This window comes from Silene latifolia, chromosome X (genome assembly GCF_048544455.1).
Source record: "Silene latifolia isolate original U9 population chromosome X, ASM4854445v1, whole genome shotgun sequence".
Lineage (NCBI taxonomy): Eukaryota > Viridiplantae > Streptophyta > Magnoliopsida > Caryophyllales > Caryophyllaceae > Silene > Silene latifolia.
The window spans coordinates 231,988,832-232,002,403 of NC_133537.1; positions in this window are offsets into that span (position 1 = coordinate 231,988,832).

The window sequence follows — 13,572 nt, forward strand, 5'->3', positions numbered from 1 at the left end:
GCGCACGGGATAGCTGGGTTGACTCTCCACGAGATGTCTAGAAGTTTTCCGCTGTGTTTTTAAACATTTATTTACTTTAGTTGGTTTCGCATTTTGGAACAGTTGTATTTTCATTTTACAGTTTTGGTTTGGACATGTATCGCTTTAAATTTATTTAATAAAGTACGTTTCTTTATTGTCTATTTTATATAGATTGCCTCGGGTAACCAAGAGGGTAGCATTCACATGCATTAGGTGGTCCTGGTAAGGCACTTGGTGTATGGGGGTGTTACACTTAGACTCCGAACGATTTATTGTTTTGTAGGAACGAATAACCGAATTCGTTATTGATCGGTCCGTTTAGTATTCACAAATAAATAGATGTGGTCGTTGGTCACGGTCGAATCAAAACACAATTTATAGCTTAACAAGCAACTCTACAATTAGTAAAGAGGCAAGTAAAGGTCGGATCCCAAGGGACGGGAGTTGAAATGAGATTTCTATTGTAACTAGTGGTGTCTAAGGGGTGTCACAAATTGGGTTGATGTAGAAGGTTACTAAACTAGAATAACAATGAAAATAAACAAGCAAGATGAATAAAAAGGGGGTGTAAACAATTGATTAAAGGCACTAGGGTGTCATGGGATCATAGGGGAATCATGGGATATGATCATTGATGTGAACATTATATGCGCACATTTAGTCCCCTAATTGAGCCTATTTTGCATACTATTATAACATTTTATGGCCATTTTATCCGTCAAAACCTTCCTATTTGCTTTTCTATCGCATTTCATATGTTTTGTAGAAAAGGAGATAATAAGGCGGAAATTCCCGTCTTTCGTGCACATTTGGAAGCTACTTGACGATAATAGATGGACTAGTATGAAGAGGAAGCAAGGACTAAAAACCAATCCCGCAAGAATAAAATTGAGATGAGCAAAAAGGGGAGAAAAGAAGAAGAACCACTGCTGAAGAGCAATCCGAGCGGATTGTCTCAAATCCGCCCGTCTCCACTAAACAATCCGAGCGTCCTGCTCTGAATCCGCTCGGATTCCTCCACCCGAATCCGCCCGGATTCCCTTGAATCCGCTCGGATTCCTTTGCGATTCCGCCCGTCCGGTCCCAATACGCACGGATTTCTTCTCAAAGACGATTTCGTCTTCTTCAAGCTACGAAAAGAGAAGCCCTTCTCTCAGAAAATACCGGGTCCTCCTTGCTCAAACTTAAAAAGTGTAATTACTAATTTAGCCCTTAGTTAACCCTAATGCATCCACCTAATTTCTACTATAAATACCCCATTTGTAATAATCTTTAGACACAAGTTTTTAGAGTAGAAAATCCTTCTTTAGATTAGATTAGGAGTAGATTAGAATAGATTACTCTTTAATCTTTCCACAAATTACACATTAATCTCTCCTTAATTATTGTTCAAGTTTATTATTCAAGTTTATTATTGGGTAATTGAAGATTATTGGGTTATTATTGGGAGATTGACAACCTTCCATCAATCAATCAAGTTTCTTCTATTATTCTTGCTTTATTGTTTAGATCATCTTAAGTTGGTATAATTCCTTTACTCTTTAATCTTTATTGTTCATTTCTTCATTCTATTATCATGTTTATACTTGTTGTGATGATTGACACCATTAATGACATGTTTTCCATGATGATGAGTGAGTAGTTACTTAGCTAGGATTAGTGGGTAATTAAGGGAAGTCAACATGGGATTGATTCATGCTTAATCTAATATGTTTTCATGATCAAATTGCTTGCTTGTTGTGATGTCAACTTTATGTACATGTTATGTTTGATGAAATGCTAAGCCTATGAATCCTTGCATTTTTACCATCTCTTATCTACTCAACTTGACTCGTAAGACATAAACCAACTCGAGTCTTGTTAGACCATGCATAGAAGTTGAATAGGAGGAAAGTAAGTCGACTTGTAGGTGTTGTACAATCTAATCGATTCGGCTCCGGGACCCAACTCTTCCTAAGAACCGTAAGATATAACCCAACTCGGTTCCTTCACAACATTAATTGCTTGCAACCTTGTAAACATGTTTGTATGATCAACACCATGAATCCCCTATGACCCCATGATATCCTAGCACTTTTAATCATTTGTTTACATCTTTCCCTTTATTGCTTGTTTTACCTTATTGTTTGCATTAGTCTAGACACAACTACAAACCCAAACAAATCGTGACACTAGCATAAATTGAGATAGATAGACTTAGAACCCAAAGCACACCGTCCCATGGATCGACCTCGATTTACCGCTAACTAGTAGTTTGTTGAGTATTATAAATGTGTTTGATTGGATGAGTGACGACATCGACCACATCAAAATGGCGCCGTTGCCGGGGACGGTGCTATGTGATTAAGTTCTTACTTGTTTGTCTATTTTTATTTGTGCTTTAACCTTGAGGAACTTGTTCCCCAAGGTTTGTTTTTACCGTTTTCTTGTAGTTTCCATGTTTGTAGTTGTATCCTTATCTTGACCATGATGATGCAAGATTTGACATATGGAGTATGTGGTGGATCTTTTGAGTATAACTATGGGTATGGGGAGTTTGAAAAGCAAGTCAACACAAACCTACCTTACTATTTGTACAATGAAAATCCTAACTACTACCCCAATTTTTCTCACCAAAATTACCACACCCGATATCAACAACAACCACCCACCCAATACCCATTTCACAATGAACTTCGATTGCCACAATACAACCATTTTCACACCCACCCACAACAAAGAAATGAACCCATTCAAAACATGATCCTCCAAATGATGGGAGACCAACAAAACTTCTTCAAGCAAATGCTAGAAGAGAGCCGAAAAGAAGAAGATGTTCTTAAAAACATCGCTATCCAAAGAAAGGAATTGGGGATTCAAATTGCCCAATTAAAAGAATTCCAAGCAAACACTCACCAACGCTCTTTGGATATTGAACATAAATGCGAGTTTGAAGTAGTGACATTTGACATGGAAGATGAAAAATGGGAAGAGCCAAGTTCTTTGAGCTCTTGTGACTATGAGAGTGTTGTGTTCGACGAAGAAGACATGAGGTTGAGAAAACCAAATACTCTTAACCTTTGTGAGTATGAGGGTGTGTCTTTTGATGTGAACGTTGAGGTGTTGGAAAAAGAGCTAAATGAAGCCCCCATTCATGATTCACGTGAAGATAGCAACAATGATGATGGGCCTAAAGGAGGGATTCATAATATCACCTTGCTTGAGGAGCCTATCCTTGAGGCATTTGAGATACCCTATCATGAAGAAGAACGTCCTTCCTTTATCCTTCACGAAGACCACTTGGCACCTACCATGGAGCCAATGATCATTGAAGAGGATATGTTAGATCTTCTTCAGAAAGCCAAAGTTTCTTACAAGAGCTATTTGGTGAAAAAGCTCAAAGAGAAAATTGCTCGTGAGGCTACTTGTGAAGATTTGGCACCCATAATCTCAACTCCTATGGTATCCGATCATCAAAGTCATGAAAACTCTCCTTCCACCTTGGAAGGATTGAAGAATCAAAATGCTATCATCATCACCAAAATTGAAGAAGAAGTTGGTAAGTGGAAATCCACGGATGAAAATGAACCACACTTCATGCTTAGTCTTAACAAGAATCATGAATATGTTTACTTGAAACATTGGGAAAGCTCTAACGCTAAGGAGGGGACAAGAAAAAGAGCATTTTACAAGCCTCCTTGGCCAAATTTCATTTTCAAATGGAGCAACCCATACTTATGCTTGTTTGGAGCTTGTTCACAAGTTTTTGACCTTTTGTTAAGAGCTTTGAGCTCTATGGATAAGAATTTCTACAAATTGAACTAGTTTGGTGGAGTCCTACCTCAAACCACCATTTGTAAGATATTTCTTGAACCCATTCTACTTTGTATAATATTGTACATTTACATTTGCATTTAATTCCTTGCATGAGAGAGAAGAGGGAGAGAGTCATCTTACATGATTTATGAGCAAATTTCAGAACAAGATAAGGAAAAAGAGAAAATCGGTGAAAAGGGGTTTATCATTTCACGAAAGAAGAAAGAAGAAGAAGAAAGAAGCAGAGATACCCGGATTCTAGAAAATCCGCCCGTCCACAGCCAACGGAAAAGAAAACTTGAAACTGAGGAAGAATCCGAGCGGATTCGAAGACATCCGCCCGACCCAGACAATCCGTCCGTCTTCTCCACGGGACGCCCGTCCCGTATGACGTCCAGAAGCAAGATTTTAAACTGTGTCAAAATCCGTGCGGATTATCAAGAATCCGCCCGTCCTGATCAAGCCGTGCGTCCCGTACAAAATCCGCCCGTCTTTTCCTTGCTTCTCAACCATAGGATTTCTCTGTTCTAGAATCCGTGCAGATTCTCCAAAAGACGCCCGTCTTCCCCATCGAGAATCCGCCCGTCCCGACTGCAATCCGCTCGGATTGTACTGTTCATGCGGATAAAACGGGTTAGGTCCAACCCTATCCGTTCGGATTCCCTACTTCTTCTATATAATCACCCCCCCTTCTCCCTCATTTCCTCATCTTACCAAACCCTAAAACACTCTCTTCAATCCTCAAAATCACCTTCACATCCTCAAAAACACCCCCATCACCAACATGAGCTCCAAGGGAAAGGCCAAGAAATTGATTGAATCAATCGGGAAGAAGCGCAAGGGATCAACCTCTTCAACACCACGAGATGTGATAATGAGGGGAGGTATTGAACAACTCAACAACTTCCAAGAAGTGATCTTCCTATCCGACGACCACCGCGAAAAATTCGTCGAGCTTCTAGGTAAGAAATACGAGCCTACTCAATTTGTTGACACTAGGGTGTTGGAAATCCTTAAGATAAGGTACCCTACCGAAATGTTCTTTAATGGCCTTGGCATTGGGAACTTTTTCCATGCTCATGAAGAGACTTACCTTAGTCTCACCCTTGAGTTCTTGAGTAGCCTTCACATTATGGCGGATGCCCGCAACAATATAGGCATGGAGTTTAGGTTATGCAACCGAGACCATGTTCTTTCTCTTGAGGAATTTGCCTATGTTTTCGGTCTTGAAGTACCCACCGACTATACCGAAAAGCCCGATAATTTTAATGTGGATTTTCTTTGGAAAGCTATCTCCGGGAGGGACTTTACCCATATAAAGCGTTGCTATACATTTGCTATCCAACATCCGGTGATTCGATTCACCGAACGCTTTATGTGGGATGCATCAATGGGAGGTACGAGCAAGATCGGTGTACTCTCATCGACTTAACTTTTCTTGAGTCTTATTTGAATGTTCGAGCGGTGAGGCGTTATAATTTCAATACGCCACTTGAGATACTCACTAGGTTCCATGACTTTGCTCAAGGGACATCTCAACTTAAGACCTTCGTGATGGGAGGTCTAATTACAATTTTGGCTAAACACCTTTGTCCCGGGTTCAATGCCCGAGGAACCTATATTCCTCTTGAAGGGAGGACTTTGATTGATGAGCACACTATCTTCTATAGTCACCGATGGTGCAACTACACTCAAGATGGGAGTGTGGAATGGTACACCAAGGGTTGCACTTCGATGATCCTTGAAGGATGGAAGATACCGGGCATTGACCCAAGATTGAGTCCATACTCTCCTACACCAAGCTACCTCCTTGATATCCAAATTCTTGATAATCCCCCTCAAAGGGAAGAGCCACGCCGTCAACCACCTCATGGAGGGCCGGGTATACAAATGCGCCCACCTTCCTACGTCCCTATCCCACCTTACCCCACTCCATATACCGAATTTCAGCCGGCAATCCCCAATACCCCGGGGATTAATGATTTGATGGCACTCATGAATAGAGTGGACCTTGGGGTGCATAAAGGGAGGGAAGACAACTACTTAGCCCTCTACCCCCAATACTATAACATGGCTCAACAAGGGTATATTGACCCCGATGGTCCTAAACCCTCTTGGGCACAACCGGAGCTCTTGTTCCCAAATTATGGGGACCAAGCTTGGAGTCGCGGCGATGGAGGGCATTCTAGCCAAGGTGGAGGATACTCGGGTCAAGGAGGAGGTTTTGACCAAGGAGGATATTGGGGCCAAGCACCCGGACATGATCAAGCCGGAAGCTCTCATGGTTATGGCTATGACCAAAATGAGGATGACGAGTGAAAGAGGCCTAATTCACCACTTCCATTTGTATGATACCCATCTCTCTCTCTCTTTTGTATTTACATTGCATTTAGTGTAGCTTTTGCATGCATTTATATTATATTTCATATTGCATTTACATTAGTTAGATCATTAGTATAGTTGCATTGTAATATATCTCACATACTCATATATAGATAGTTGCATATAGACTAGAATTCATGCATAGCCACTAATGACCAATCCTATTCTTTTCTACACTAGAAATAGTGCTTAAATCGGTTTGGGGAGGTTTGATCATAAGTGACTTAAGCATTTAGCATGCATCATATAGTATAGTTTAGATTTCATTCATTTGTTATATATGTCATATAGAATTGCATTTAGTTAGAGCATGCATTCATTCATACCATATCATTGCATTTGTACTTTATTTCAAAAAAATCAAAAATCCAAAAACATGTATTTCTTTTTCATTCCTACTCCTACATGTACATTGAGGACAATGTCCAAACTAAAGTGGGGGATGGGAATTTATATTCCAAAATACATAAAAATTGAAAAAAATTCGAAAAATCACAAAAATATGTCTTTCAATTTCATAAAAACAAAAACCATAAAAATTTGAAAAATTTAAAAATCCAAAAACAAGTTCATTTCCTTTGTAGTGTAGTCATGTATATATTATTGTATATATTGTGTTTGTTCATCCTTTTTCACATTGATTGACTACGCCACATCCGAGACATGAGGATATTGAAGACCGCATGGTATGATCTTTCCAATCTCCTTTTTCCTCTTTATGTTAATGACTATGTGGCTTTATTTTGATTGATGCGGTATAACAATGTGAATTTAGGACTCGCATTTAGTTTTTATGACATATTAGTTGGTAGAATCATTTGCATTAGGATGTATATATGTTAGTTGCATCATGGCATGTAGTTTGCATGTTAGAAAAAATTTTGCGAAACCGTCTACTTGGGAAGCTTGACTAGTGTATATAAGGCCCTAGTAGATGCTTTTTGTTCTTAAGACTTTGCTTGTTAGAATACTTGTAAAACACCCTAGGATGTGTCATGCTAGTATCCTTTGACCCATGGATTAAGGCCTAGTCAAGAGTACCTTGTGGTGTGATAACTCCTTGGCTACCGTTTATTCCAAGGTGACCCTTGAAACTATGCATCCATCCATCATTCATCCATGTTCTACCACACATTTTGTCATCAAAGGGAATGGGCACAAAAAGAAATCAATTTGAGTTCAATGAAATGAAAAGTGAAAGAAAGTTTGCAAAAATGCATCAAATGAAAAGAGGAGCAAAAATAGAACTCCTAAAGCTTCAAATATAAGCCACCCTCACTACATATGGGGTGACTTTGAAAATGTTCAAAAAGAAATGCAAAGAAAAGTTGAAAGTTGTCAAGTATTGAAATGCCAAAAATCAAAAAAGAAATGGCAAAGAAAGTGTTCTCAAATGTCAAATGCCACAAGAAATTGGGGGGAAAAACAACAATGAAAGCAAACTCCCAAAATGAAACTCAAATACTATCGATTCCTTTTCCATCTTATCCATTTTTGTGCATGGTAGAGAGGGGACGACCCTTCTTCTTGTCTAGGCAAGAGGGGGAATTCCGCGATCCTCCAGTGTTTCTAACACCATAGGGAGTCTATTCTTGACAAAAGCATTTAACGATTGAGGACAAATGTACTCTAGCTTGACACAACTTGGAGGTGATTTATTGGTATCCTTCTAGGCTTAGTAGTTTGAATAAATTGCATCTATGAAGGAGTGTGTACCCTTGAATTTCTTCCCTTGTAGATAATTTCCGCCACTTAGATGAGGAAAGTGGCTATTCTTTTGTAGATGCATCCATTATGTGATTTTGTGTGCTTTAATGCTTGGATGTGTCGCCATTTTGGCAAGACCCACCTTGCCTTGCAAGAAGGCATCCTACCTCATGGTTGTCTTGTTGTGAGTTGAAGGGGCGGAGTGAGACCCGCTAATTGTCTCATATCGGCTATGTTATTAGACTAGTTTAAATAAAGGTCTAGTTTTTGTCACCTCTTTACTCGGGACGAGTAAAGGTTCGGTTTGGGGATATTTGATGTGAACATTATATGCGCACATTTAGTCCCCTAATTGAGCCTATTTTGCATACTATTATAACATTTTATGGCCATTTTATCCGTCAAAACCTTCCTATTTGCTTTTCTATCGCATTTCATATGTTTTGTAGAAAAGGAGATAATAAGGCGGAAATTCCCGTGTTTCGTGCACATTTGGAAGCTACTTGACGATAATAGATGGACTAGTATGAAGAGGAAGCAAGGACTAAAAACCAATCCCGCAAGAATAAAATTGAGATGAGCAAAAAGGGGATAAAAAAAGAAGAACCACTGCTGAAGAGCAATCCGAGCGGATTGTCTCAAATCCGCCCGTCTCCACTAAACAATCCGAGCGTCCTGCTCTGAATCCGCTCGGATTCCTCCACCCGAAGCTGCCCGGATTCCCTTGAATCCGCTCGGATTCCTTTGCCAGATTCCGCCCGTCCAGTCCCCAATACGCACGGATTTCTTCTCAGCACGATTTCGTCTTCTCCAAGCTACGAAAAGAGAAGCCCTTCTCTCAGAAAATACCGGGTCCTCCTTGCTCAAACTTAAAAAGTGTAATTACTAATTTAGCCCTTAGTTAACCCTAATGCATCCACCTAATTTCTACTATAAATACCCCATTTGTAATAATCTTTAGACACAAGTTTTTAGAGTAGAAAATCCTTCTTTAGATTAGATTAGGAGTAGATTAGAATAGATTACTCTTTAATCTTTCCACAAATTACACATTAATCTCTCCTTAATTATTGTTCAAGTTTATTATTCAAGTTTATTATTGGGTAATTGAAGATTATTGGGTTATTATTGGGAGATTGACAACCTTCCATCAATCAATCAAGTTTCTTCTATTATTCTTGCTTTATTGTTTGGATCATCTTAAGTTGGTATAATTCCTTTACTCTTTAATCTTTATTGTTCATTTCTTCATTCTATTATCATGTTTATACTTGTTGTGATGATTGACACCATTAATGACATGTTTTCCATGATGATGAGTGAGTAGTTACTTAGCTAGGATTAGTGGGTAATTAAGGGAAGTCAACATGGGATTGATTCATGCTTAATCTAATATGTTTTCATGATCAAATTGCTTGCTTGTTGTGATGTCAACTTTATGCACATGTTATGTTTGATGAAATGCTAAGCCTATGAATCCTTGCATTTTTACCATCTCTTATCTACTCAACTTGACTCGTAAGACATAAACCAACTCGAGTCTTGTTAGACCATGCATAGAAGTTGTATAGGAGGAAAGTAAGTCGACTTGTATGTGTTGTACAATCTAATCGATTCGGCTCCGGGACCCAACTCTTCCTAAGAACCGTAAGATATAACCCAACTCGGTTCCTTCACAACATTAATTGCTTGCAACCTTGTAAACATGTTTGTATGATCAACACCATGAATCCCCTATGACCCCATGATATCCTAGCACTTTTAATCATTTGTTTACATCTTTCCCTTTATTGCTTGTTTTACCTTATTGTTTGCATTAGTCTAGACACAACTACAAACCCAAACAAATCGTGACACTAGCATAAATTGAGATAGATAGACTTAGAACCCAAAGCACACCGTCCCATGGATCGACCTCGATTTACCGCTAACTAGTAGTTTGTTGAGTATTATAAATGTGTTTGATTGGATGAGTGACGACATCGACCACATCAATCATACAAACATGTTCTCAAATTATAAGCAAGCAATTATTGTTGTGATGGATTGAGTTGGGTTATATCTTACAATCCTAGGAAAGTTTGGGTCCCGGAGCCGAATCGATTAGATTGTACAACACCTACAAGTCGACTTAATCTTCCCTACTCAACAACATGCATGGTCTAATGAGACTCGAGTTGGGTTATGTCTTACAAGTCTCATTGAAAAGATAGGAGATGATAGTAAATGCAAGGATTCATAGGCTTAGCATTTCATCAAATATAACATGTGCATGAGTTGAGATCAAAACAAGCAAGCAAATAAAACATGAAAGCATATTAATTTAAGCATGAATCATTCCCCATGTTGGTTTCCCCTAATCACCCATTAACCCTAGCTAAGAGACTACTCACTCATTATCATGTTGATCATGCTAGCAAGGTTGTCAATCATACCAACAATATGAAACATGATGAATAAATGAAAGTAATTAACAATAATTAAAAGGGATTAAGAGATTATACCTACTAATGATTCCAATAATAAAGCAAGAATAATAGAAGTACTTGAATGCTAGATTGAGAGGTTGTCAATCTCCCAATAATAACCCAAATAATCTTCAATTACCCAAAATAAAGGATGAACAAAAGAGAGATTAAAGAACTAAAACTTGGATTAAAACTTGATTAATACTTGATTACAATATTGAAGAGAGATTTGATTGATATTAACTACACTAATTATTGATAAGAAGAACATGCTCCTCTAATTAGACTAATGGGGTATTTATAGTGAAAATTAGGGAGGATGCATTAGGGTTAACTAAGGGCTAAACTAGTAATTACACTTTTAAGTAGAGCAAGGAGAAGCCGGTATTTTTGGAGAGAAGGGCTTCTCTTTTCGTAGCTTGAAGAAGACAACCCGTCTTTGTGAAGGAATCCGGGCGGATTAGGGTCGGGACGGCCGGATTTGGGCGATGGAATCCGAGCGGATTACTGGGAATCCGGCGGATTGTTGAGGGGAATCCGAGCGGATTCCAGCCGGGACGCTCGGATTGTGGATAGGCGGGACGGGCGGATTGCGACAATCCGCTCGGATTGTCGTCGGCGTGATACTTCTTCTTTTTCTTCCCTTTTCTTCATAAATTCCTTGGGGATTTCCTTGGGGACTCAAGGATCCTTTCTCAACATTGCTCTTCTACTATGATATGTACAAAGGCCTTCTAATCTTGTCTCTCCTTGATGCTTGGTCATTGAATTTGATCAATTTAGTCTTGATTTGCCATGAAAATGCAAGATTCTTACTCCTTTCCTACCAAGGGATCAAAATCTCAAAGAATATGCAAAACAAAGAACTAAAGATAAGAAATGACCCAAATAAGCACTAAAAAGCATGGAAACAAGGCTAATTCGGGGGGCTAAATATGCGCCAATTATGGTCACATCAAATATCCCCAAACCGAACCTTTGCTCGTCCCGAGTAAAGAGGTGACAAAGACTAGGACCAATACTAACCTATCCTAATATTATAGCCGATATGAGACAATTAGCGGGTCTCACTCCGCCCCTTCAACTCACAACAAGACAACCATGAGGTAGGATGCCTTCTTGCAAGGCAAGGTGGGTCTTGCCAAAATGGCGACACATCCAAACATTAAGCACACAAAAACATATAATGGATGCATCTACAAAAAGAATAGCCACTCCCTCATCAAGTGGCGGAAATTATCTACAAGGGAAGCAATTCAAGGGTACACAATCCTTCATAGATGCAATTTCTTCAAACTACTAAGCCTAGAAGGATACCAATAAATCACCTCCAAAATGTGTCAAGCTAGGGTACCTTTGTCCTCAATCGTTAAATGCTTTTGTCAAGAGTAGACTCCCTATGGTGTTAGAAACACTGGAGGATCGCGGAATTCCCCCTCTTGCCTAGACAAGAAGAAGGGTCGTCCCCTCTCTACCATGCACAAAAATGGATATGATGGATAAAGGGATCAATAGATATTTGAGTTTTACTTTGGGAGTTTGCTTTTGTTTTTGTTTTTCCCCCCAATTTCCTGTGGCATTTGACATTTGAGAACACTTTCTTGCCATTTCTTTTTGATTTTTGGCATTTCAATACTTGACAACTTTTTTGCATTTCTTTTTGAACATTTTCAAAGTCACCCCAATTAGTAACGAGGGTGCCTTGTATTTGAAGCTTAGGAGTCTATTTTTGCTCCTCTTTTCTTTTGATGCATTTTTGCAAACTTTCTTTCACTTTTCATTTCATTGAACTCAAATTGATTTCTTTTTGTGCCCATTCCCTTTGATGACAAAATGTGTGGTAGAACATGGATGAATGATGGATGGATGCATAGTTTAAAGGGTCACCTTGGAATAAACGGTAGCCAAGGAGTTATCACACCACAAGGTACTCTTGACTAGGCCTTAATCCATGGGTCAAGGGATACTAGCATGACACAACCTACGGTGTTTTACAAGTATTCTACAAGCAAAGTCTTAAGAATAAAAAGCATCTACTAGGGCCTATATACACTTGTCAAGCTTCCCAAGTAGACGGTTTCGCAAAATTTTTCTAACATGCAAACTACATGCCATGATGCAACTAGCATATAAACATCCTAATGCAAATGATTCTACCAACTAATATGCCATATAAACTAAATGCAAGTCCTAAATTCACATTGTTATACCGCATCAATCAAAATAAAGCCACATAGTCATTAACATAAAGAGGAAAAAGGAGATTGGAAAGATCATACCATGCGGTCTTCAATATCCTCATGTCTCGGATGTGGCGTAGTCAATCAATGTGAACAAGGATAAAACAAACACAATATATACAAGACAATATATACAAAGGAAATGAACTTGTTTTTGGGTTTTCAATTTTTTCAATTTTTATGATTTTTGAAATTTTTCAATTTTTATGGGTTTTTGAATAAGAGTTAAATGTTAGAATTCCCATCCCTACACTAATATGGGCATTGTCCTCAATGGCCAAAATGATGGAAATTATGCAAAGATGATGCATGATTTCTATACTAAATGCAATTCTATACTAAGCTACACTACATGATGCATGGTTTTTGTTATGACGGAGAGGATAATTTAGATTACCTCCCGTTGTGTATGCATTAACTTCCCCAAACCGAGTGAGACACTATTGCTAATGTCCAAGGATGGGTATAGTTCATGCACACACTATGCTATGCATGAAACTAGTTTGTCATTTTGGATTTTACAAATGGGAACAATAAGAACACCTCAATGGTACCGAGGTGTGAGTCCTTTGATGTTGCTAGGACTAAACCAACAATGATCAAAATGAAATAAAATACAAAGAGATATAGACAAACCATGGGAGTGTAGGAGTCTCCAAGGCTTGCTAGTCTTCCATCATGCTATCATCATCACCACTTCCCTCATGAGAAGTGGTCACATTGCCACTTTCCTTGTCATTTGCTTCTTCACTTTCTTCCTCATCTTGCTCATCATCATCTTCACCATCTCTTTCTCCTTCCATTGCTTCTTCCTCAATATTATCATCAACTTCCTCATCATTTCCAACAACCTCATTATCTCCCACCACGTCCCTAGATGCACCCGGAAATAAGACTTCTCTATCCGCCCAACTAGGCAAAGGACAAGATGGATCAAGGAGTCCTTGCCTAGCTAGATG